The following is a 26609-nucleotide window of genomic DNA, read 5'->3' on the forward strand; positions in this document are numbered from 1 at the left end:
CAGAGGCAGAATTGAAATCCAGCTCTTCTGAAAGGTAAAATTTTGAGGGCAAAAAGTTCTTTCCCCTGTCCTAGGCCTTTCAAGATTACTGAATGAAAACATTTAAGACTTTTCTCTAATTCTACTAACGATAGATTGGAATTACATATGAGGGCTCATCTTACATGATATCCAAGAAAGTTAAGTTAATAACATATCCAAAAACATCATTGTGAGATTCAGAAACTTACTTTCTCAAATAAATGATCAGATACTTTATTATAATTCTTTATTATATAAGAATATTAATTCACTATGGGCAGTGGTAGTAATTCAAACATTCAACCTCTTTTGCGGTAAATATCTTCATTCCCATTTATATAATGAGTTGGGTCCCTAAAGTATGACTATATTTCCCTTTAAAGTTCTAGGGGTAACACTGATGGTTTTTGAGGATGCAGAATCTTTTTGATGCTATAGCTCATGAGCCCTCATTGATGTATTTCTTCTCATATTTATCAGTTAATCTGAACTAGTCAGCAAGATTTAATCAGCTTTTATAAAGGGCTATATATTGCAGTATAATATATATGTATCACATCTTAATTACATTGTACTACTATTATCATCCCCCAAATCTATGAAACACTCCCCCATAAGTAGAGTTTGGAGAAAGTAGGCATGGGTATGGGAAAAAAAAAAACATGACAAAGAAGTAATTCCTAGTTCTTTATTTAAATGGTTTTCTCCCCTGTGTAAGGTATTTCTGAAGTTCTCCAAATATGTCATGTAACTTTTTTGGTAGAGTTTTAAAATTCCTTTACTCAGTGTGTCCAGTTTGTCTTTGGCTTCTGATGTGGATACCTTATCAAGTATTCAAGGAATGATTTTTTCAGGAAGCAACTAGGTCTAGGACACATATGGGAAGTCAAAAAATTCTGAGAGAGCTAGTTTTCCTCTGGTTAAGGGGGAGAGGAGATGACCAAGATGAAGGCTAATGCTGAAACTCTTCTTCTTCCCTTTAGAAGTCTTCCTCAGGGGTTAATTAGAAGGACTTTCCTATATTCTGGAAGACATAGATATCATTTGGTTTCAAACATGCTATTTTACAGACAATCCATAGGATCTGATCAAGTTTCCTTAATCAACATATACATTATCAATCCAATTCATCTACTGTCTTTCAAAAACATTTCAATTGATCAAGGAACTTTACCCCTTATTCTGGAGCTTGTCAGTTATTGATTTATGGAAATGTTCACATCTTTAATTGATTCAAATTTTGATATTTCCTCAATTTATAGAAGTGTCAGATGTAAGTGAGTGAGAGAATGACTGATTGATTGATTAAATTGCCACTGTCCCCCAAATATATATGTGAAATACTTGTGTAATTTCATTAAATTGTCATTTGTTGAGAGATATCTTGAAGGGTACGAATGGATAATATCAGTATAAATGGGGATCTAGTGAATAAATTTATTAAATCTTCCATTTATCTTTCATTTTATTGATTTATGTCAACCAGAAATTATTCTCTGTTGGCCTCATCATTTCTCCTTGTATAAAGCTACCTTTGAAGCAAGCTTTGTGTGGGCCTGATACTCTGAAAGCCTATCCTCAAAGTGCTAACATCTGTGTTGTTTTTCCCTAGAGAAATAGGGACTTAGACTTAATACTCAAAAGGACTTTAGATTTAGATTAGTAGTCCACTGCTCTCATTTTTCAGACAAGTAAACTAAGGTACAGAAAAAGAGAGTGACTTATCTGAGGTCACACAGGTACTATATGGCAAAGTGGAGATTTAAACTCAAATTCTTAGACTTTAAATACAGTTCTATTTTCAGAATAATCAATATTACTCAGGATGATGCCTGTGGAGATCCTGAAGTCCCTTGAAGATCTTTGAAGTCCAGAGTTACAAAGTCAGGAAGTGTTAAAGCCAGATCAATTGTCATTTTTGTTAAATGTGATTTAAGTTTTTGATATCTCATCATTCACGCAAGGTATATCACTCACAAGAACATCCACTTTTACCATTTTCCCTTTTCCATTTGTCCTCATCTCATTTACAGATAAGGATGGGTTTGAAAGGGACACCAACCAGTGAATATCATTTCCCAATAAAATTGTCATTGTATCATTTCCAACAGTTTTATTCTTCAACTAATAAGATGAACTCTTCAGCCCTTTCCTGAAGTGGGATCCACTGGGTTCAGCCTTTTCTAGGTCTCCAACTTCTCCCAACCCATTTCTGTTCTAGGATAATCCAAAATGCTTCCATTCAGCTACAATTCATGCCTATTTTTCTCTGACCACCCATTCCCTGCCAAGGAATTTATTTCCTATAACTTTCTTCTCAAATGTTCTCTCACTTCTCATTCTACTTTTGCAAAAATTGGTTAGGAGCTTTTGGCAGAGTAGTTCTCTACAAGCTTAGATGGCCAAGAAAGATCATTTTATTGTTGCCTCTTGCTGGGGAAAGGCAGGCACAATGGAAAGGAAAGAATGATAAATTTGGTGACAATTGATCTGGCTTTAACACTTCCTGACTTTGTAACTCTGGACAAGTGGCTGGATTTTTCTGACCCTCAGTTTGCTCATCTATAAAATAGTAATCAAATGAAAAAAATATAAAAACATCCCTCAGGATTATTTTAAGGATCAAACACAGTATTGTGTGTTAAGTACTTTATAACTAGGAGCAATAATAATTATCTTACCGAAACATGTCTCTAGTTGTCCTAGACACTTAATGGATCATAGACTCTAGTCTATGACTAAAGAGGCTTAATTGTGTTGAATCCCAAAGCATTTAGGAAAATAATACAAAGAATGGATTATTTGAGGAGAGCAATATAAAAAGGATTAATCATGTTCTACCTTCCAATTCCCATGTGTAAATTATTGCATAAAAACAGTCAAGGTTATGTATGGGATCCAGGATGCAAGATAGATAGACATGTAGATAAATGACAGACGATAATTGTCAGTTGTGATTTACTCTTTGTTTTCAAAGAGGGTGGGCAATACACTGAGTAATAACAACTCAGAAACATTGAATTAAAAAGATCTTTCTGCCCAAGCTACATTATTTTATAGATCTTTCTGGAGACACATCAACAAATCACATAGTCTTGCAAGAGGATATTGACACATGAAGAAATATTACTAAATGGGTTTGACAGTGGACTTGGTTGAAGCTTAGACCCTAGAGGCTATTCATCCTGGAACTTTAGGATCAGTTTTATAGATTTGAAGGGAATAAGGCAGGTAACATTTATATGTGTAAATATAAAGGAGGGGTGTAGAGTCAAGATGGCAGATTAGAAGCAGCAAAAGTCAATTCCTCTGTGAAAACCCTTCCACACCAATTAAAAACAAAGTGCTTCAAGCAGGACAGGAAACCAAATTCAACAACAAGAGAGAGCTACGGGGCCCTCTTGTTCAATTCAACTTAAAAGGTACATAGAGAGGGCTACATTCTCAAGTTTATGAAAAAGAAAGAAGGAAGGTCCCCGTTTCCCTCCCCCACCAACTATGCTGAGACTCAGGTGGTCAATGGGATCTCAGGTTGAGGGCTTCAATTCAACTGGGACAGAGTTACACAAAGCTAGTGACTGACCATAGCTAGGAAGGAGGCAGTTGGAAGAGAGGAGAAGAGAAGAGGGCTGCCTGGTTATAGCCTTTAGCCACCACACCTCCATTTTAGGTCTCTGCAGCTGGAAGTGTTGGCCTTAGGGCACATTCAGCTCTGCAGATCAGCTCAGTTGGCTTAATCCAGTTTATCAATATAGAAGAAGCCTTGAGAGGTCAGAAAATCCCAAACTCAGAGCTAGTAAAAAAAAACAGAAGATCAAGTGTACAAAATAGACAGAAAGCCAAAATAAACAACAAAATGGAACCACAGGTCTCGTTTACTTGATCCAACCTGAAAGACATGCAGATAAAGTCAAATTCTTAGGTATAAGAGAAAGATCCAACAGCCCTCCCCCACCTACTGCAGGGAGACCCATGGTAGGAATCCAATTGACTGGGATCTCAGTGTGAAGGATACAACCACAACAGAGTACCTTGGTACCTCTACGGAAGCTCAGGGCTCTGACCAGGCAGCTGGCAGGGAGACCCCAGGCAGAAAGGAGTAAAGAGAAGGACTGAGGGTAACTACCTTCAGCCTCCACACCTTCACTTTCTCCTTCAGCCTCTGCTGGCAACTGGGAAAGATCTGGCATCAGGGCACATTAATAGAACAGGTGAACTTCATCAACCTAATCCAGTTAATCAGCTGAGCAGAGAAAAGAAGCCCCTTCAGGACAAAAAACTCACAGATGCAGCAAATAAACAGAGGAGCAAAAATACAACCAATAAGGAAGGGGAAAGAAGGGAAAAAATATGAGTAAACAACAGAAAAAGAAAAAAAGAAGTTACAATGAACAGCTTCCATTAAGGTAATGAATAAAAAACAAATGAAACAGAGGAAGACCATGGAACAACAAGCAAAAACTCAGAAATTCCAGTGAATTGGACTCAGGCTTTCAAAGAACTCAAAGCACAATCCAAAAAATAATTGAGAGGTTGAGGAAAATTGGGAAAAGAACTTAAAAAGCATTTCTATATATATCCAATACAACTCAGCACCAAGAATTAGATTTAAAATCAGTCTAGACAAGTTGCCAAGACAAACACAGGAATTATATAGACACAACTATAAAACAAATTCCACAAAATAAAAACTAGACCTAAATAATTAGAAAAATATTTCTTGTTCATGGGTTGGAAGAACTAATATAATAAAAATGACAATCCTACTGAAATTAATTTACTTATTCAGTGTCGTACCTATCAAACTACCAAGAAACTACTTTATAGAATTAGAAAAATATAATAAAGTTCATTTGGAAGAACAAAAGATCAATAATATCAAAGGAACTAATGAAAAAAAAAGTGAAAGATGGGGGCCTAGCAGTACCAGATCTTAAACTGTACTATAAAGCAGTAATCATCAAAGCAATATGGTATTGGCTAAGACACAGAAAGGTTGATCAATGGAATAGACTTGGGGTAAATGACCTCAACAAGCTAGTGTTCAATAAACCAAAAGACTTCACCTTTTGGGACAAGAACCTAGTATTTGAAAAAAACTTCTGGGAAATTTGGAAAACAGTATGGGAGAGATTAAGTTTAGATCAACATCTCACACAACATCCTTTAAAGAGGAATATCATAAGTAAATTAGGGGAACATAGAATAGTATACCAGTCATATCTATGAGAATGGAAAGAATGTAAGACCAAAGAAGAGATAGAGAATATTAAAAATATAAAATGAATAATTTTAATTACATTAAATAAAAAAGAGTTTGTACAAACAAAGCCAAATGCAACCAGAATTAGAAGGGAAGCAAAATCTTAATAATAAAAACCTCTGACAAAGATCTACCTTCTCAAATATATAAGGAGTTAAGTCAATTGTACAAAAAAATCAAGTTATTCCCCAGTTGATAAATGGTCAAGGGACATGAATAGGTAGCTTTCAGATAAAGAAACCAAAACTATCAATAAACACATGAAAATTAAAGAATTGCAAATCAAAACAATTCTGAGGCATCACTCCATACCTAGCAGATTGACCAATATGAGAGTAGAAGAAAATAATAAATGTTGGAGAGTATGTGACAAAATTTAGACACTAATGCTTTGCTGGTGGAGTTGTGAATTGATCCAACCATTTTGGAGGGCAGTTTGGAACTATGATTAAAGGGTTTTAAAAGACTGCCTGCCCTTTGATCCAGCAATACCACTGTTGGGTTTGTACCCCAAAGAAATAATAAAAAAAAAAGATTTGTACAAAAATATGTACAGCCATGCTCTTTGTGGGGGCAAAAATTTGGAAAATGGGTGGGGGTGTCACTGATTGGGGAATGGCTGAACAAATTGTGGTATCTGATGGGGTTGGAATATTATTATGCTAAAAGGAATAATGAACTGGAGGAATTCCATGTGAACTGGAAAGACCTCCAGGAATTGATGCAGAGTGAAAGGAGCAGAACCAGGAGAATGTTGTAAACAGAGACTGATACATTATGGCACAATCAAATTTAATAGAATCCTCTACTTTCAGCAATGCAATGATCCAGGACAATTCTGAGGAAATTATGAGAAAGAACTATGGGAGCAAAACACAGAAGAAAAACATATGATTGATCACGAGGTTTGATGGGATTATGATTGGGGTATTGGCATTAAAAGATCACTCTACTGCAAATATGAATGAATAAAATGGATTTTGAACAATGATACATGTAAAACCCAGTGGAATTGATTGTTAGCTTTATGAGGGGGGTAGGGAAGAGAGGAATAGTTTCATTAAGGAGGTCACAGATTGATGTAACAATAGTAGCTAAGATTTATATAGCATTTCAAGATTTCAAAGTGCTTTATAAATATTATCTCAAAATAATTCTCATAAGATAGGTACTATTGTTATCCTCATTTTAAAGACAAGGAAACAGAAATAAGCAGAGGTTAAGTGACTTATCCAGGGTCACACAACTAGTAAGTAAATGTCTGAGGCCTGCTTTTAATTCAGGTCATTCTAACTCCAAGTTCCAGTTTTCTCTCTCTATCTGTGTGACCTGATGTTTCTTCATAGGCATTTAATTCTTGTACATCAACTGATTATAATTTATTTATGATGTTAATGTGTGGAAGGCTTCTCATTCCACTTTAACAGATTCTTTTTTTTTCCAGCCACAGTTTGAAAAGTTGTAAAGAGCTAACAATCAGTATTTGTGGAAGGAGTACCACCCACATGAATGAAATTAGAGATGACTGAAGTATTTGAAGAAGTCATTTTAGAGTATTGGAAGGACATATATGATGTCTGGAAGAGATTCATTTTATCAGCAAGGGGCTGAAAGGATTCTTGAGCATTGTGTGTCAGTTTCTCCTTGTGCCAAATTGAGACAGTTAGACTAAATATTAAAGTCTTTTGTATGTCTAAAAGCCTGTGATTTCAGAAAGCATGGTAGAGTAGAAAATGTGTTGCTTTTGAAATGAGACAACCTGGGTTTAAAACTTTGCTCTTCCACTTACCTCCAGTGACCTTAGGGAAATCACCTAACCTTTATGGGCATTGATTTTCTTATTTATAAAACAAAGGGACTGTCCTAGATAACGATAAGGTCTCATCCATCTCATGATCTCATAAATGTGTGTGTGCAGAATTTTATCAACATAGGAGCTCACTAGAGGGGATTTTCTCTTGGTCTCTGGTTAGCTGAGAGGAGGCTAACTGGCTGGCCAACAGTTGGCCTTTGTGAAGTGTGGGTCAGTTATGGGAGTAGTCCTGAAGGAAAGATGGATGAACCTTTTCATCCCCTCTGGTATGACATTCCAAGGAACAGCCACATTCCTCACCCTTTGCAACTCTCATTGGTTGTTTCCCATCAAAGCTAAATGTCTTCAGCATGGCTCTGCTTTGCTTATAACTCAGAACTCTCAGTTCCTAGTACTTCTGCCCTAGTGTGTTTTGCCTCATGTCATAAGTTAAAAGAAAATTGAATTATTCTCCTTCCTGTCCTGAATGGTGATGGCACAGGAAAGTGAGGCAGAAGTCCGCAGAAGGGCCTGTTGCATACATCTGATTCATTAAATTGTCCCAGAGTCATAAATCTCCAGGGAGAGCACCCTCCACATTAATGATGAAATTGCATATGTTATTCTCTATCCCACCCAGATGTTGTGATTTTCCAATAATGGGGTAATGAACTTTGGGGCAAAAACCAATTTCTCTTTCTGTAAGAATGTTTTCTTCTGTCCAGAGCTCAGGACTATCACCTCTCTGAAAGTTTGCTTTGTTTAGTCTGTGTTCTGGTCCAGCATCCTTTTGTGCTGGCTCTGTATGTGCTCGCTGCTTCCCTTCTACTTCTTAAAAGAGTAACAGTGTCAAATGAAGTGGCCCACAAAGGCTTTATTTACCAGTTAAATTGGAACTAGTTGGTTTCTTATGGATGGGATTCCATTTAGCTAGTTCACAGTGCCTTTTGGGCCAGCATAGAAAAGCAATCTGGAAAAAATTTGAGGTGGTTGTATATGTTCCACTATACCACACCCAATTGATGGACTAGGCTTCTTTCTGAATGGGTAGGAGAGTTTCCAAAGTACTCAAGAGTCAAGTGAGAAACTGGTAATTTTGTCACTGCCAAGGACAGAATATGATATGGTGCTAGAAATAGTCTTAGATAACTAACGCTCTGTCTTGTGTTTAAAGCAAAGAATATCAGAGAATTGTGTGGCCTCATGGATATCTTTTCATGACAAGAAAGTAAAGGATGTCAGCTTAATGTGAAGAACTTTCCTGAAGAACTGGGAGACTTGGAACACGGAATCAAGAGCGACAATATGGTTATATTTTCTGCATGCAGGAGACTTACCCACCAAGACTTTCTTTACACACTTAAAGCAACATCTACCTCCCAGTGGAGTTGTGAGAAACAAATGAGATAATATTTGTAAAGCACTTAGCACAGTACCTGGCCCATAGCAAATGCTTATAAATGCTGTTCCTTCTTTCATCCTTCCTAATGTTGCAGGAAACATGAATGAGTGACCTGTGACTGTTTTGACACTCTTTTCAAAGTACTTAATGCAACTGGCATATTATTGTATTGAGCCATCCAGTATTCCTTGATAAGGAAGTATTTTTTGAAAGTCAGAGATTCTACTATTGAATACATATTTCCAATGAGGTCAAGAATGGAAAGAAAGTTCTAATACACACTAAAATGTTCATAGCAGAACTTTTTTGTCATAACAAAAAATTGGGGGGGGGGAGTGGATGTACTCTGACTAGGGAATGGCTAAACAAGTTTTAGTGTGTGAATGCAATGGGATATCACTATATGGTAAAAAAAATTGAAGAAGGATAATATAAGAAGTCATGGAAAATATTTACAATGTAAAGGAAGCAGAAACAGAAAAACAATAACTGAAATGAATCCAACAATGTAAATGAAAAGTCAACGAAGACCAGCAAAAGTCAAAATTGAAAGCTATAAAGTTATAAAGATCAAGCTTATCCCCAGAGTAGGGATATGAGAATTTACCTCTCTCCCCTCTTTTTGAACGTGTGTGTGTGTGTGTGTGTGTGTGTGTGTGTGTCTGTGTTTAGAAGGGGAAATACTTCATGAAGGTGAAACTGCGCCTGCTGAATGGATATGTTGATTAATTTTTGTTAAACTGCTTTTCCCCCCTCTTTTTTCTTGTCTATCCTATGGTATAAGGTATACCTTTCAAGGAAAAGAAAGTCCCTACTGGAAAATGAATGTGATGTGTTTTTTTAATATCTTTTTTAAAAATCAGTAAAGTATTAGAGACAAGTTGAGGTAGGAGTTGTGATGGAGCTACAGACCAAGGTGTTTATTCCTAGATCTAATCCCCTTACATTATCATTGTTCTATAGAGGCATATTCTCAGGTTACCATGTTGGTCTGGGGCCATGGTTAGTACCACTCCAGAGTTTCTAGGTTTCAGATCTAGTCTGGTCCTGTCTTTCTGAATGGTGCATGCTATACATACCTTCAATTTTTAATCTCTATTTCTAAAGAATACCTCTCCCCATTTCTAAAGAAAAGATCCCATGAGTTGAGATCATATTAATAAGGAAAGACATAGGAAAATGATCTGAGTGGTTTAATAAGAGGACAAAAAAATGCTGAATCTTCCTGACACTTCCTATCCTACCCACATCCAAATGCAACTTAAGGAATAATTCCCAGTTTCTTCATCTGCCTCAAGATGGTTCATTGGATAGAGTACTGGATCTGGAGTCAGAAAGTCTCTTCTAAATTCCAATTTGACCTCATACACCTACTAGCTGTGAGACCCCACGCAAGTCACATTATCCTGTTTGCCTCAGTTTTCTAAAATGAACTGGAGAAGGAAAAGTGGGCAAACCACTCTAGTATCTTTTCCAAGAAAACCCCTGATAAGGTCATGGAAAGTAGGATGCAACTAAAATGACTCAACAACAAAATCCATTTCTGTGAAAAGAGTCAATAGGTAATTCCTATGAAAAATACATTTTCTTTTCTACCTTCATACTTTTGCACATGCACTACTCCTAAACTAAACTGGATCCATTCTTGAAGACTCAGATCAAGTTCTAACTTATTCAAGAACTCTTTTCTAACTACATGCTCCAATCTACAATGATCACTCCTTCCTCTGAACTCCTATAGTACCAGTGATTTGATGACTAATTGGAGACAGCTTGGTGCAATGGAAAGAGAATAGAATTATAGTCAGAAGATTTAAATTTGATTCTCAATTTGTTGCTTATTACCTATATGACCTTGAAAAAATCATGTAACATTTCTTGGTCTCAGTTTCCATAGCATTCCAAAATGAGGGAAGATCTCTAAGATCCCTTTTAACCCCAAGGCTGTGGTACTATGTATCACCTTATGACATCACATATATTGTAGTCATATATTATTTTTTAACTTTTCACATATGCATACCTTCTCTCTGTGCAAATCCTGCTAATTGACAGCATTGCCCCTTTAAGAAACAGAAATATACATGGCCAACTTCCAAGAATCCCCTGTCAAGGAGCATACTGAGCCCAGCAAAAGCTGTCATTCAGCAAAAAACACTGCTCTTTGGCTTGTTCTCAATTTACCTGGCTCTTGACCTCTCTGCTCCTTTGGATATTTCAATCTCTCTCCAACTCTTTCATTCGTGTTGACTTCTGAACAACAACCCAGCCTATACTTAGGTCTCTTGCGATTTGCCATTTTACTGTGGACCCTGACAGAGCTGCTCAGTCTTTACTTACTGAGTTAGACCTGAGCATCTGTTTGTTTGTTTTTTTTTCATCCATTGCTTCTTCTTTCCACTAATTACTGTTTCTTATCTCTTCCCAAAGACCCAATAGACTTTTCTGTCTGCCTTAGAGCCAGATTCTAATCCTTACCTAACTCACATTGCTAACCTATCTAACTGAACTGTAATCTCCTTGAGGGACACATCTTTATGTTGAAATTTTGATTTGTTGAGAATTAAAATCAGTAATCTTGTAAAATGTTTTCACTCCATTATCTTAATAGTATATGGTGCAGTAGATAAAGTACTAGACTTTGAATCTGGAAGACTCATCTCCATGAGTCTAAATTCAACCTCTAACACTTAATAACTGTGACTATGGGCAAGTTACTTAACCTTGTTTGCCTCCATTTCCTCATCTGTAAAATGAGCTGACAAACTACTTCAGTAGCTGTGCCAAAATTTTTTTTTTCTCCTTGTGGGAAGTTAATATTAATATGAATACCTTTTGGGCTCCATATCTCTCTGAGGTGGAGTCTTCCTTCTTGTTTATCATGTTCAAATGCTATACGTACAATATACAGCTATTCTAAATGCCACATGGTTACTCATGCTGTCTAGAAGACACATCTCTTGTCTGAACTGAGCTATGGAAACTCCAATCAGAGAGGCTTGGGGAAGTGACATCACAAGAATATAAAATGGAAAAGGGGACAGGAAGCCACTCTCTTCACTTGCAACCATGGTGAAGGGAGGGTGAGTTATCTGGCTTAGGACTAATTGTCTGCTCATAGGAGAAACAGCAGAAAAAGATAGCTGGCTATATGTGACTCCTGCTTCCATCTTTCTCTGGACTGATTTTTGCCATTTGACATATAATAATTACAAAATTAAGCTAGAGTCTCTAGAGAATTTCAATCATAACACCACCCCCCATAGGGTCAGGAAGAGTTTGAAATGATTGAACAACAATAACAAAATGATATCTTATTCAATTATCTTTATTTCTTATATTTACAAAAGGAAAAATAATGTCTATAGTAATATCATTTAAATAAAGTACTTTATGGTTTACAAAGAGCTTCACATGTCACTTCATATAGCCTTTATGTTAACCTTATCAGTTAGCTACTACATTATCTCTATTTTTTAAATGTGGAAACTATGGCTGACCGAGATTAAATGGCTTACCCAGGGTCATACAACTAGTGACTGAGACAAGATTTGATCTTAGGTCATTGTGACTCTATATTCAACACTATCCACCGTACCATTAAGCTGCTTCCCAGACCAAAAGGTCAGCTATATGTTTTTTTTTTTAAATCTATCTATATTGCCATTTATGTCTAAATGTGGAGAATTACCAAAGAATGACATCTCTTTAAGGACAAAAACAATTAAGCATACACTGAAAAATATGTGAAATTTGAGCATCTAAAATAAGCATTTGAAATAAAATTTGTATGGTTGAGGAGAGTGACAGGTTCTATAAATGTAGGCAGCCTTTCTACTTTTCTCTTTTCACTCTACAATCTGGTCATAGTGACTTACTTACTGTTCCTTAGAATTGATACTCCATCTTTTGCCTCCCTCTCTTTTCCATGGCTGTCCCATACCTCTGGAATGTTCTCTTTTTAGCTCTGCCTCTTAGAATTCATGACTTCATTTAAGACCTTGCTTAAATGCCATTTTCTGCAGTAGGATTTTTGCAATTCAAAGGACCTTCTCTCTAAGGCTACTTTCTACCCATAGTGTATTTCTCTTATATACAGCTATTTATTTGCATGTTATCTCACACATTAGAATGAAAGCTGCTTGAAGTGAGGATTCTGGTTTTGCCTTTCTTTGGATGCTTCAAAGCTTAGTGAAATGTTTGTACAGAGTAAGAATGTTTGTTGATTGATTGATCTGTCCAGAGACTGTGCTAACTGGAACCAAGGGAAAGACTATTGCAGAGGTGTAAAATAGCTCTGGCATTAACCAATGGAGGCAAATTCACAAAATTATGGTTAGAAGGAGGAGAAAATACCAGATCAGTGGCAACTAACTGCAAATTTCATGAGTCCTCCCAGTTCTTAGGGCAAGTGACTATAGTAGGAAGTCTTTATCTAGGGACCATGGATTGTCAATAGGTCTGTAGCTAGATTTAAGTGAGTCTGTACACTTGGATGAGAAAAAGTTACATCTTTATTTTCACTAATTTTTAATTTTCTTTATAATCCTAAGAATTTTATTTTCTTCATTTAAAAACATTATTTCAAAAAATTGTCCATATGGTCAAAGAAGTCCAAGACACAAGGGCTAGAGGCAGGATGAACATTAGCCAATAAGAGTACAATCAGAGGCTACACTCACGTCTTTCAAAAAGGCCATTTGGTGGAGGGGCAGATGAGGGGGCAGGCTGGACTAGAGGAGGAAGAGGTTTAGTGTCTTTTCAAATTAATACATGTATAGCAGGGAGTGGTCTGGTGAAACGGCAATGGTTTTATTCTTTTGGACTGTTTCTGTACCATTCTTGCCATTGCTGCAGTGATTTCTAGAATGAGGCTTTTCCCTCCTTCCAGAGTAGTTTTGCAGCAATAACAGATTGGCAGGTGAAGGACTTTCATCCCAAGCCAACAATTTTACCATCTGTAGGCAGTTTTCATCTAATGGACTAGGAGGGAGAGCTGGTTAATTATTTCCTAAGCTTTTCACTATAATTCAGTGTTCTATATAAAACCTTTCTGTGGGGAAAGCATAAGGACTAGGAATGTAGGAATCCAGGAAATCAAGAGGAGGTGAGGTTCTAGGAGAATCAATTAGCTATTATTGGAGCAGCAGGGGCAGAAACCAAAGACAAATGCTGCTGACTAGGCACTGACGACTGATTTAGCTACTAGACTTCTAGCCTGGGCCTGGATGTTGTTGACATCTCAGTCTCCTTCAATTCCTTACTACCCTTCTCTTCTGGCCCCTGGTCATAGTACTGCCACCATTGAAACCTAGTATTCAATGAACTCTCAAGATAAAAATATGTTAATGGGAAACAGGAAAGATGAATAATTCTCCAATCTAAAAGCTTCTTATAAATTATAAGGAAGGCAAACTCAAGTGCAGGCACATACAAAAAGGTGATTTATTATTAGAGGGCCCTTGGAAGAAGCAATCTTTTACAATAGATTTCAGGAATTTACTAAATTTCATATAAAAATTAGTCAGAAATGGGAATTTGTGTGAAGGAATGATTACACCATGCATTGTTAAGATGACTTCCAAGCTCTGATTCATGCTAATGACTTAGTGGATTTTAATTCCAGAGACCAAGAGCAATTTGGTGGGGAGCAGACATTATAAGAATCCATCATCAAGCTGGTCAATAATTCATTAGTTCTTTTGAAATCTAGAAACCTTCATTTAGTCAAACATTAGTAAATCTTGATTATAGTAGATCTTTATCCAACAAAATACAAAATAGAAAATTGTACTATTTCAATACAAGGCATACTTTTGATACTACACAGAAGTTATATGAAAGGAAAGAGAGTGACTTGCTTAGGTATATAGAAACTAGGAAACTGATATGCCAGCATTTGGACATTTTAAACTGTGCTGAATTCTATTGACCTATTAAGGGAAGTTTATTGAGTTAAGCCACTGTTTGTTAGAAAGAAATATTGACTTCTGTGAGTCTTCAGGTAAATTGTATAAGTCCTCTTTATCTCAGCTGATCCATAAAATGAAAAGAATAATGTGTCTCTCAATGGAAATACAAGAACTAACAAAATTATTTTAATATATTTTTGAACTGTTATGTAGAGCACCCAAAGGCTTAAAAGCAACAAATAAGATTATTGCATGCCTTCTATGTGCAATTTAATCATAAGGTATCATGCAGGCTAAAACTTCAGAAACAGCTTGGGTTAATAGAAAGCATGCTTGGTCTAGGGTCCGAATTGGATTCTGACTACCATTTACCATATATGAATGGCAAGTTATTTTACCTTTCTAGGGAAATTACTATCTATTGACATGATGGTGCTATAGTAGAACACAACTAGTTGTTTGTTTTTTTGTACTCAAGTACTTAGTAGCAGGGCCCACCCAGGTATGTGTTGGTTGTCCATCACCCACTGATTCTATGATATATATTACATCTTCCAGACTCATGTTACCTAGAGGTATGGCAATTAATCTTTTGATTCTAACACCATTTTCTGGTCACTCCTTTTTCTTTCCTTTTCAATGTGTTGCCCTCATTAACAATACCTTGCATGCATAGCTAGAAAAATGTTTAATCATTAATAAAAACATCATAAAAATAGAGGGATAAATAAGGATTGCATTACCTCCTATCTACCTGTAAATGTAGATTTACAAGTTTTATTTTCCCATCTCAAATCACTGTGTTCCACCCAATATCTCAAGTAGGAATTTCAGGGTATGAATATTAGCCAGAACAATGAAGTTCATCACCAGAGAAAAACAGTCTAAGCATGGTCTAAGAATCAGAGAAAAGGTCTTTGGATTTCTGCTTGTGTGGTTCATGGAACAACTTAGTCTCTCCTGTGGCTTCTGCTATAAATGTTACTTTCTAAGCTGGCTTTCCACAGCTCATCTCACTACATTCACTGCTCCATGCTTTGATTATACAAAACACTCTATTAAAATTTTGGTACAAGTAAATGGCTAGAAGGGTTAGGTAGATTGATTACAAAGCTATTACCATGCTCCTTGTCCATCTTCAAAAAACACTCTCCATGCTCTTGATATTTTATATATTCTATAAGCATTCACTACTTTACCTGCAGATGTCAAACCAGATCATTGAAATGAGCATCAGAACATTAGAGTTTCTGGGAGGACCATTTCACATTCAATGAAGGGACTGGATTAGTTGATTTCATGCTCAGTCTATGATATTTGATGCCTCCATTATGGACATGATGCCAATTCTTTCTTTGTTAATGTCTTGCTCACCCACATTTCCATTCTCATTGTCTGTCCCATTAAAGTTTAGTCTCTGTAATATTTGAATAGCCTTCTAACCCATTCTCCCTATTCCCTTCAATTATTCCTCAATACCATTTATCCTATATGTCAAGAGTGTGACATATGAGAATGAGTCAGTCAATATACTTTTTAAAAATCATAATGTGTACCTAAACAGAAAAAAAATGTTGATTTTAATTTTTCTCCTTTTGTTCTTGCTATTATATAGAACTGGATTTTGTCTGGCTTTTATTGAACTATTGAACACAAGCAAGCTTTCCTTTGGGAAGATTTATAATAGTAATCCCTTTAGTGGGTCAATTGGTTGGAAATTTTAAAATGTTTACCAATTTTGTCAATCTGTTTAAAAAGTGGTAACCTAATATAGTTGTCTATACAATTGACACTTTCTCCTGCTTCTAAAAAGGAGCACACCAGCAAATGAAAAAAAAAATTACTTGGTCATAAAAAGGAGAGACTAAGACATAACATTAGAAGATAACAATGTGAAAAGAGTTACAAACAAAAAAAGTCTAACACGAATTCCTGGAAGAGTTAAAGAAAGAGTGATAGAAAGAAATTGTGAAAAGGAATGAGAATGAGGCAAAATATAACAACTTGGTAAAAGAGACATAAAAATACTGAAGAAAACTCCTTAAAACACAGAGTAAATCTAATGATGAAAAAGGCAAAAAATATCTGAAGGAAAGAACAGCCTAAAAAGCAGATTAAGCCAAGTGTGGGGGGAAAGGACATAAACTCATTGAAAAAAATAATCCCTTAACAATTGGGTAAGTGGAAGCTAATGATGCCACATGCATCAAGAAATAATAAAACAAAGTTTGAAAAATGAAAAAAATAGAAGAAAATGTGAAATATCAATTTGGAAAAACAAACTACTTGGAAAATAAATCAAGGATTGATAATTTTAAAATTATTGGATTACCTGAAAGCTACAATTATAAGAAAAAGAACCTAGACATAATATTTCAAGAAATTATAAAGGAAAACTGCACTGATATCATAGAAATAGAGGGTAAAATAGAAATGGAAGGAATCCACTTATTACCTCCTAAAAGAGATCATCAAAATAAAAGCTCTCAGGAACATTATAACAACATTCCAGAGCCTTTAGGTCAGAGAGGAAACACTGCAAGAAGCCAAAAGGAAACAATTCAATTATCATGGACTCACAGGTAGGTTCACACAAGTAGCTCCCATGTTAAAGGAGGAGAACCTTTAGAATATGATATTCTGGAAGGTAAAGGAGCTAGGATTACAATCAAGAATAACTTAACATAAACTGTGTACAATTCTTAAGGAGTAAAAATGGATATTTAATGAAATGAAAGACTTTCAAGCATTCTGGAAAAAAAAAGACCAGAGTTGAATAGCAGATTTGACATTTAAACACAAGACTCAAGAGATGCATAAAAAAGGTGAGCATTAAAAATTAAGAGACTCAATAAATTTCAACTGTTTGCATTCCTAAATGGGAAGATGATATGTGCAATTCCAGCTATCTTTATCATTAGGCCAATTAGTATCAATCTACATAGACAGAGGGCAGAATTTTTAGTTAATTATGTTGAAATTATCAAAAAAATGAAGAGTTGGGAAAGAAATATGTAGTAGAAGGGAAAGGAAGAAGTAGATGGTGAACATATATCTTACTTAAAATAGATGTACAAGGAAGAACTTTTACAATGAAGGAGAAAAAGGGGGAGTACAAAAAATGTCTGAACCTCACTTGTATTGGATTGAAATTGATTCAAAGATGGAAGTTCAGTGTATGTTTATGTATTTTGGACCTGATGTCAGAAAGACACAGCTTCCTGAATTTAGATCTGACCTGAGATATTTGCTAGCTGTGTGATCCTGGGAAAGTCACTTAACCTTGTTTCCTTCAGTTTCCTCATCTGTAAAATGAAGCAGAGAAGGAAATGGCAAAGCACTCCAATTTCTTTGCCAAGGAAACTCAAAATGGGGTCACAACGAGTTGGATATTACTGAAAAAGAACTGAATTACCAAAAACATATACATTATACTCACTCAGTTGGGTATAGAAAGTCTATTTTACCAGACAAGGAAATAGTAGAAATAAGGGATATGATAAAGGAGGTTGTGGGAAGATGATAAGTAGGAGGGTAGATTAAGGGAAGCAGTGGTCAGAAGCAAAACAGATGTTTGAAGAAAAATAAAATAAAAAGAGAAAGAGAAGCATAAACAAAAGAAAATGGGATGAAGGAAAATATGTACTAGGTAATCATGACTGTAAATATGAATGGGATGAACCCACCCATAAAATGGATGCAGATAGCAGAATGATTTAGAAAACAGAATTCAAAAATATGTTACTTTTGAAACAAAAAGACAGTTAAAATAAGAAGATGGAGCAGGATCTATCATGCTTCAGCTGAAGTAATAAAAGTCAGACATAGCAATTATGATCTCAAACAAAGCAAAAGAAAAATTAAGAGATAATCAGGAAAACTATATTTTGATAAAGGAATCATCAACAATGAAGCAATATCAAAATGTTTTCAGCAAGTTTCTCTGAAAAAGGCCTCATTTCTCAAATACATAGGGAAGTGAATGAAATATATAAGAATAAAAGTCATTTCTCAATTCATAAATCACCAAGGAGTATCAACAGCTAGTTTTCATGAGACAAAATCAAAGCTATAATTGTCAAATGAAAAAAATGTTCCAAATTGCTATTGATAGAGAAATGTAAATGAAAAGAACTCTAAGGTCTTACTTTACACTTATTAGCAATGACAAATGCTGGAGGGTATCAGGGAAAATAGGTACACTAATCAACTACTGGTAAATGTCCAACAATTGTGAACAATTTGGAATTATTCCCAAAAGGCTACAAAACTATGACATTTGACCCAGCAATACCACTAAAAAGCCTGTGTTCCAAAGACATAAAAGAAAAAAGAAAAGAACACATATCTACAAAAATATTTATTGAAATTATTTTAGTGGTGGCAAAGAATTGGAAATCAAAAGGATGTTCATCAGTTGGGGAATGGCTAAAAAAGTGATACATATTTGTGATGGAATGCTATTGTGCTGTAAGAAATGACAAGCAGGATCAGAAAAATATGAGAAGATGTGAATGAATTAATACAAAGTAAAATGAGCAGAACCAGGAGATCACTGTACATAGTAACAGGAAAATTTTAAATTCTCACCCACTAAGAACGACTTAGTTACTCTGGGCAATTAAATGATCAAAGACAATTGCAAAAGGACTCATGATGAAAAATGCTCTCTAGAGCTCTTGAGAAAGAACTGATAAACTCCAAATGCAAATCGAAGTATAGTTTTCTTGTGTTATTTTTCTTGCTTTTTTGTGATATGATTTATATGGAAATATTATGCAGAATTTTACAGGTATAATTGATATCATATGTATGGTATGCTTGTATTCTCAGTGTGTGTGTGGGTCGGAAAGAAAGAAAAGTTGGAATTCAAAATTTAAAAGGAAAGAATATTAAAAATAAATAAATAATAAACCTTGGTGTTTGTCTTCCCTCCTTCAAAGTAGTTATGATTGCTCAACATCTCAGATTATGGACCAGTCTGAATTTCTAGGGTCAAAAAATTGGTTTTGTTCTGGTGATACTTCATGGGTCTATGTTCTTGTATCTATCTTATCATCAAGAGCTTCTTATCTTGAGATAAGCCTCTGGAAATTGAGCTCTTCCTTGGACAAAACAAAAGCCTCTGATTAGACTTGTACTAAAAAACTGTCCAGCCTTGAAAGATCCTGTACTGGACTAGCATAACTTTCAACAAGTATGGATTTTGTCCACCTCCATAATTAGGTATGAGAGGAGGAAGATTTTTAAAGATCTCCTAAAAAGAATCTTAGGAGACAGAGACAATGGTTAGAAGGATACAATCACAGATAAGAAAATACCAAAATTACAGGTTACAGACTGCTAATCTTGTTTCTTTATATCAACTACAGGAAATTTTTTGTTCACTTGTTTTTTCAGTCATGAAAAATTCTTCCTGACCCCTTAGCAAAGATACAGGAATGATTTACTATTTCCTTCTCTAGCTCATTTTAATAGATAAGGAAACTGAAACAAGTAAGTTAAGTGACTTGCCCTGACTAGCTAAGCAAGTAAGTTTCTGAGACTGGATTTGAACTCAGGAAAAGGAATCTTCCTGTCTCCAGGTTTGTCACTCTATCCATTATGCCACCTAAATGCTCCAAAATCATCTGATGAATCATTTGTTGTTCTTTTAGTTGATTCCAGACATACTCTTTATGACCTCATTAGGGGTTTTCTTGGCAGATATATTGGAGTGGTTTGCCATTCTCTTCTCTACCTCATTTTACAGATAAGAAACTGAGGTAAATAGGGTCAAATAGCTAGTGTTTCAGACTGAGTTTGAACTCAGGGTTTCTTGACTCCAGGCCCAGCACTCTATCTACTCTGCCATCCATCTGCAGACCTACTCTATCTTAGATGCTTCTTCCTTTTTGGTTTACTTTCTTTAGGACTTGTTCTTGATAGTATTTTAATTCTAGCTTTCTGACTGTAAATTCACATAATTACATTATTTCTGTGTTTTCTTGAATGTGCTTCCCCAAATCTCAGTTATAGATGTAGGAAAATAAGGTCTACTAAAGGCAATTCTTGACTGAACTCTCCCCTTTTCAGATATTACAAGTGTGGCTATGGACCTGGAAAGGTCTCTCCTCTACAACCTCTAACCTGCCACCTCTCACAAGAAAGGCTTCTATATGTGGACCCCCACACTTACTTTTTACTTCAGCTAAAACCTTGCAGTTCCCTTACCCTTCTATTATAGATTTTCACCTGCTAATTATTCCTGGGAGTTTGTTTTACCTATTTATGTCTCTCTGTCCCCACTCTCCCTACATCCTTTTTGCCTGTCCTCTCTTATGGCTTGATCTGCCTGAAATCTCCTATCTAAAGTCTGTTAACTGGTCTTCCCCTTAGTGAGAAAATTGCTGATATTTTTGTCTGTCTCCTGCCTTCATTGAACATTGAAGGTTCATGTGATTTAGTTCCCATGACCCTCTTCCCTGTGCCTGCTCACTCCCAACCATAACCACAACCAGGAACATTAGCTGACATCTATATAACACTTAGTTTTCAAAACTCTTTACATCTATGAACTCTTTTGATCCTCACAACAATCCTATGAAGTAGGAGCAATTATTATTTCCATTTTACAGAGAATAATTGCCTTCCAACCCAGACCCTTTGACCCCACCAACATAAGCTTTCTTCCTTGAGTAATCTTTTCTGCTCCTCTGATGTCTGATGACTTAACCTAACCCCCTTTCCACTGGTTGAGCTGAGCAATCCCACCCTAGGTTCAATAGGCAATAAAAATCCCTTTTCTTGAACACTGACCCAATTTACTTGTCTCTATCAAGGTGCTTGCTCACAGCTCGGCCTCTACCCCTATCCCTCCACTGGATGTTTTCACAATAATTGCCCCCAAATGTGTAGGACATATCACAACTGCAGGACACATTACTCCCCTCCTCCTTTCCTACTCTCAAGTAGTTTAACAGGCTCAATTCACCATTTGGAATACATCATAGCCAGTTGGTATTGTTAACTCATTTTCTACTTACGGATGACTTATTTTCTCATCTAAATTATAACCTTGTGAAGTCAAGAAATATATCTTTATATACCTCATTTGCCTACTCCATTTCTGTACACATAGCAGGGACTGGATGTATATTCTCAACTGAGACTATTCCTCTGGAAAATACACAGCCATCGGTAGAAAGTAATGCAGAGAATCTCCCTTAGAAGACAGCATGTTTCAATTTCCTTCAGCAATGAACTTGAGAAGTTCCTCATGGCCATAATTCTGTCAGTGGCAACCGAAAGGCCTTAGAGTGAAAAATAATTCTATTAAAGACTTTGTAGATAGCAGCAACAGCTGGGCTGGAACGATTTCCTCCCTTTCAATGGGTATCTTAAATAGTTCCCAAGCAGGGATGAGGGGGTGTGAATTTGAAGTTCAATGACATTTCCCCTCTGTCCCCTGAAGTTTCTGGAAGTGGCCTCCACACAACTAGGAAGACATTTTTCAATATGTTGTAAACAACTCATTTTCTTATTCTACATCAATCCACACGATTTAAACTCACCAGTAAATAGTCTTCCAAGTGGAAGAGAGAATCAATTCTTCTCAAGCATGTACATTGCACTGAAAACACCCTAATTTAGAGTAGCTAGCTATAAATTGTATTTTCATAAACTGATTTATTGAGCATTCTTAATATCACCCATTTCACTAGGTCTTAAGAAAACAGTTTCAAAATTGAATTATTGAGTTTTCTCATACAGAACAATTTCCTTCTATGAAAAAAGTTTTCATTACAAAAAGTGGCCTAAATAAATGTAATCATGCTTTCAGAATTCATTACTTCTTGGTGAAAACATTTTATTAGGAGTATGTTCAGTCACCAGTGTTGAATAGAAATTCGGAAAGAGTTGTGTTTGTTTTCTGAAGCGTGCTTAATGTAAGCCTAACCATTGGACACAGTGCCTTCATTACCATTCTCGGCAGTGGGCTTGCATATATTAAAATTCACTCCCAAGCCCCACACAAGATTTTCCTAAAAATGAGCCTTGCATTAAATATCCCAGTTTGTGTGTGAGGAGAAAAGGTTATAGGCGATTAAGCATGCCAGCAGCACTCCATTCTCAACAATGTCAGAAGACTGTGGAGATGGGTGAAATCTTTGTGGATATAATTTCTTTTGGGTTTTTTTTTTGCTCCAATTTGAATTTTTCTATGACTAAAATGCCCTGAAGCTACTTCAATTTAAAATATGTTGAACTTATAGTAATTAATTTAGGGAAAGACTCATTAAAAATATAACGCAACCCACTGAGGGAAAGTTTCAAGTTTTATCAATTAAGCTCTGTGCCAGGGCTGGAGGGACAAAAGAAGGCCAAAAGTATAATGCCATAAAATTATTATATGATTTGGTCCTTCAAAACTGAAAGACTTTAATGGACTTATTCTTGTCAATGAGAATATTTAACATAGAGGCTTATTCCTAGGGTTCATTCATCAGAATGATTTCTGGAGCTGAAAGAAGGAATACACACAAAAAAGAGGCTAGAACAAATCAAAACTAATTTCATCCCATTTTCTTGGCAGAAGGGAGGGAGATGGACCTCATAATCTATTTGAAATGAGCAGCCAACTCATATTGGTATGAGTGAGACTGTGAGACTGCATTGTGAGAAAAAAGTCAGCTTTGAGATTTTAACTAACATAATGTTTATTTCATCCTCAAATGGATCACTTCAGTAACAGCTCTATAATTCTCAATTGAGGTCAGCTTGGTCAATTACAAACATAACTGGGTAACTGAAGGAAAAGATGAAATGGTATTTGCCCTTGTGGAGACCAAAAAAATTGATAAGGTCACGTGGGGTGGGAGGAAGAATATTAAAATGAAAAGAGACCTAAGTTTATGTCTTAAGTTGGACACTGATTAATTGTGGTACTGTGAGCAAAGCACCTAAGGTCTATGACCCTAAGGTTTCTCATCTATAAAATGAGGATAATGATGGTTTCTTTACCAACTGTATAGGTATATGGGCAGAAAATAATTTTTAAAACTATATACTACTATGCAATTATGGGCTATTATTATTGTTATGTATCAACTAGTTGGTTGATTGAACTTTATACTTTTTTTCTATTTGTATTTGTGGTTTCTAGATTGAACCTTGGAAAGCATAGTTGGGGAGTCATCAGAATTTTTTGCACATTTATGCCTTCATCTAATATTCTTCCTACTACCCTAGGTGACTTTGTCAACTTGTTTTGTTTTTTTTTTGTCATCACAAGGGCAAATAACTTGTTTCATCCTTACACGTTTTTCTTTGTTTATTTTTTTAAAAATTTGTCTGAGCAATTGTTTATTCATTGCATGTGTGTTTTATTGCTTTTCCTCTGGTACTTTTGGTGTAGAATATAGGCTCCAGTTCCCTAGGGAAAATTAAAAGATGATCCAAAGAAAATTGGATTTTTCTAATTTTGTTTCTCTTTTCTTATTAAAAAAAAAGTTTGGCATTTCCTCTGGTGTGGCTGACAAGATTAAGAAGTTCCTAGAGAGAAAGGCAATGTGCTTTATAAAATTATGTACTCTAAACTTGGTATTGAATAGAAAATAAATGTACATGAGTCAGTCCTGTGCTATGGATCTGCTGAAACATCAGAAATTCCCTTGGCTTTGTTGCTCCCCTGGGCTCTCAATTTACCTGGGTATTTGAAGACCCCCAATTGAATCATATAGTATTGTTAACAAACAGCATATTACCTATAAGAGACCATTTTTGTAAGCTCCACTCTTTCAGGGGTGTTCCAAGTCCTTCACACTAAAAATATTCCCAACCTTTATGTTCTAAAACATTTATAGTAGCTCTCCTTGTGGTGGCAATGAACTGGAAACTGAAGGGATGACTATCAATTAGAGAATGACTAAACAATTGTGGCATATAATTGGTTTTTCCCTTTATTTTTTAAAAGTATTTTTCCATGGTTACATGATCTGTGTTCTCTCCCTCTCCCCTCCCAGAACTGACAAGTAATTCCACTGGATTATACATGTATTATCACTCAAAATTTATTTCCCTATTATTCATTTTTGTAATAAAGTAATCTTTTAAAACAAACCCCCAAATATGTATCCTTATGAACAAGTGATAAATCATATGTTTTTTTCTGCATTTCTACTCCCATAGTTTTTTCTCTTAATGTGTATATTGTTCTTTCTCATAAGTCTCTCCATATTGTCCTGGATCATTGCATTGCTATTACTAGTAAAGTCTATTACATTTGAGTGTCCCACAATGTTTCAGTTACTGTGTATAATGTTTTCCTGGTTCTGTTCATTTCACTCCACATCAGTTCATTAGGTCTTTCCAGTTCATATAGAAATCAAGCATTTCATCATTCCTTATTGCCCAATAATATTCCATCACCATCATATACTGCAATTTGTTCAACCATTCCCCAATCAAAGAACAACCCCTCATTTTCCAATTTTTTTCCACCACAAAGAGTGTGACTATAAATATTTTTGTACAAACAATTTTTTATCTCTTTGTGGTACAAACCTAGTAATGATATTGCTAGATCAAAAGGCATGCAGTCTTTAAAAGCCATTGGGGCATAATTCCAAATTGTGTGGCATATAATTGTGATGGAATACTACTGTGTGGTTAAAAAAAAGACAGACAGGTTAATTTTGGAAAAAAACTTGGAAAGACTCAGATGAAATTATGAAGAGTGAAGTGACCAGAACCAAGAGAACATAATATGTCAATAGAAATATTATTTGAAGGATGATTTGTGTCTGTCCACCTCCAGAGAAAGAACTGATAAACAGAAATAAGTAAGACACACACACACACACACACACACACACACACACATATATATATATATTAGTCAGATGAAGCCTTCTGTAATGGGAGAAGGGTGGCAGGGAAGGTGTTAGCTGTATATTTTAATGTAATCAAAAGTATTAAATGGGAAATGAGAGAGTTTAGAGCTAGAAATAATATCAAATCTTAGTTTCTCCTTTGACAGAGGAAGAAAAGGATGCCCACTCATGTTCTTTCACATCAAATCTTCCTCTGAATGACAGTTATTAAGCCACTAAAATATGGAAGTACAGCTTTGAATCTTTCTATGTCACTTTTTTCCTTCTACACTAAAGTTCTCATAAAAGTAAACACGGTGTCTCATTTTCCTGTGTAGGTTCCTCAGCATAGCACATGCTTAATAAGTAATTGTTGAATGAATAAATAGCTGGTCTGCAAACATCATGTGAAAATTAATGAATGAAAAATAAACATACTTTGGAAATGTTACTTGCATAAGGAAAGGGAGTAAAAGCCTAATGTTTTAAAAACACTACGTAAGGTCAATAATCTTTGGTGGCAGATATTTCACAATTAAAAAGGGAAAAACTTCCAGAACTAATTAAAAAGCAGGAACAAAAGGCAGAAATAAAACTTAAAAACACATAATAATAACAAATAGTCCTGAAAAACTATGATGAAAAGTTCTATTCTCTTTTAACCTGAGATAGATTATTAAAAGATATCTCATGTACTGTCAGATTTATTCTATATGTTGGTTATCTTTGCTTATCCTGTTTTTCTTTGTTAAGAGAAAGGTTCAGTTCTGGAAAGCAAGAAGGAATGTGTGTGTGTGTGTGTGTGTGTGGCGCTAGGCATCACTTTTATAAAAACAAAGGAGCAATAAAATCTATTTTTAAAACAAAAACAGTTATGTATTACTAAGAAAACAAGAGAGGAGCCAAGTTTCCATAACCTCCAAACAAAGATATTTAATAAAATTACTATGTCACACATTTATTATTTGTTCTATATTTATTATCTAATATTTATTACAAATGGTTTCATTTGAACCTCACAAAGGCCCCGTGTAATAGGTCCTAAAGGTATTATTATACCCATTTTGTAGAAGAAGAAGCTGAGAATAATAGAGGATAAGTGACTTACCCATTATTACAGGTCTGGTAAGTGTTATAAAGCAGTATTTGAACCCAGGACATCCAGAAGTTCCAATTCAATTTGGTTACAAAATTCTTTCTGGAATGAGATACATTAATGGGAGTCATAGATGCTAGTTTATCAGTTCTAGAGGTGGGTATGGACTCCACTCATGATAAAAGGATTAAAATTAAAAATCACAATTAAATAAATAAAAAATAAATAAAAGTAGCAAAAAATATCACTAAGTTTAATTCTACACAGGAA

The 26609-nt window shown here is 35.5% G+C and overlaps 1 long non-coding RNA gene across 1 annotated transcript; it reads right to left on the reverse strand.

The window, feature by feature from the left end:
- Window positions 1-695: 695 nt before the first annotated feature.
- LOC103106715 (uncharacterized) lies at window positions 696-11451 on the reverse strand. Its single transcript, XR_460278.3, has 2 exons — window positions 11311-11451; window positions 696-1045 (listed from the first exon to the last, which is right to left on the reverse strand). It is a non-coding gene; the product is annotated as an uncharacterized LOC103106715 (long non-coding RNA).
- Window positions 11452-26609: the final 15158 nt, after the last annotated feature.

This window comes from Monodelphis domestica, chromosome 1 (assembly GCF_027887165.1).
Source record: "Monodelphis domestica isolate mMonDom1 chromosome 1, mMonDom1.pri, whole genome shotgun sequence".
Taxonomy (NCBI): Eukaryota; Metazoa; Chordata; class Mammalia; order Didelphimorphia; family Didelphidae; genus Monodelphis; species Monodelphis domestica.